The sequence below is a fragment of the Doryrhamphus excisus genome, chromosome 15 (assembly GCF_030265055.1).
Source record: "Doryrhamphus excisus isolate RoL2022-K1 chromosome 15, RoL_Dexc_1.0, whole genome shotgun sequence".
NCBI lineage: Eukaryota > Metazoa > Chordata > Actinopteri > Syngnathiformes > Syngnathidae > Doryrhamphus > Doryrhamphus excisus.
This window is the reverse complement of record NC_080480.1, coordinates 11,080,732-11,082,275: the sequence shown is the minus strand read 5'-3', so window position 1 is coordinate 11,082,275 and position 1,544 is coordinate 11,080,732.

Genomic DNA, 1,544 nt, shown 5'->3' with positions numbered 1-1,544 from the left:
AAAATCTATGTATTTCTACGTGACACTTCCTCGTGTGTTATAAAAGACTGAGTCTGAATGACTCAAAGTTTTTTTTGTATCAAGGCCTTTACAGAATGTCCTTTGACAGTTTTGACGTGTAAACTGTGAGTACAAAACCAAGTGCTATTTTTTATCATTTCAAGGATGAACAGAAACATTCTTGAGTGCGCTCTGTTGTGGCAATGTCAAAGCTTTACCATGAAAATATACTGTAGCACTCTTGTTTTTTTGTTTATCTTCTAAAAGCCTCTTGGTTATTGGGAGACTATTCAAACACCATGTATAGAACGCTGGTCTTGCAAGTGCCACAGTGATACCTTGGACCATGCAGTCAGAGATTGCTAACTGTACAGTACGTGCAGAAAATGTATGAGCGTGCACACGTAACGTTTCTGTCAGTATTGCATCATGCAACAGCATCTGTGTTGCACCGTACTGTACACAGATTTAACAATGCTATTCATGTCTCCTGTTGGCCTCCAGCAAACACTTGTAACAGCACATTGAAGGCTTCCTATTAGCATTTAGATCATGTCAATAATTCTGGTGTTGAGCTTGAGCTTGGCAAAATTGTGCATGCAAAATAATAATTATACACATTTTCCTTATTTTTGGGACATGCTTACATCCTGGACATATTTTCACATCATCAAGTAATTGGTATGATTGACATCATTCCATTTATTCCAACGGCTCTTTCTTGTTAAATAGTGTTTATACTGATGTGATCACAGTACTGTATAGTAATATTTGCATAATGTTTTGCCAAATAACGCAGTGAGTAATAATTGTGATTGATATGTAACAATTTACTTAATATATTCAAAACAGATGAGTTAATGTTTTGTGCATGGTTCTTCTTCAAGGAACTGTGGAAATCAGTTGACTATTAGGGACATCTGGTGGCAGAGTAAACAAACGACAATAATAATTCATTCAGAGCCTATCCCAGTTTAAAAGAAATATTATTTAGCTCAGTGTGTTTTTTTTAAGAGTGGCACATTTTGCCTTTAAACATAATTTAAGTTATCTTAGCAGGGTTGATTTTTTTTTCTTCTCAAGCTGCAGTTTGTGTTGCATCACAAAGCACAGCTAAAAAAAGAAAAGAAAATCTTACCTCAAGTACACAGAAAGTTCAAACATTCAAAATATGTTGTTTTTCTGGATCTAAAAGTCCACTTTAGTGTAATCGCGTTAGTGATGCGTCGCCTGCAGGGGGCGCTAGCCTCCCCTTTTTCCTTCCACTGTCCACTTTATACCTGCTTTGGTCTCCCGTGCACGGTACGGTAACAGGAGGAAACGAAAAATTAAAGTTACTTTCAAAGTAAAAGCACTGCAAAAAAATACAGGTGCTGTTAACATGATTCGAAGACACTTTCATTCCTATTTTATAAACATTTAATAAGATGCCGCTAATACAGTTTTAGTTACCAGGATTCGTTTTGTTTTGTGCTCAGGCAGCCTAGAAGATTATTTTAATTTGAAACCAATAACCAGAAAAGGATGCACTTGACAGCCCTCCA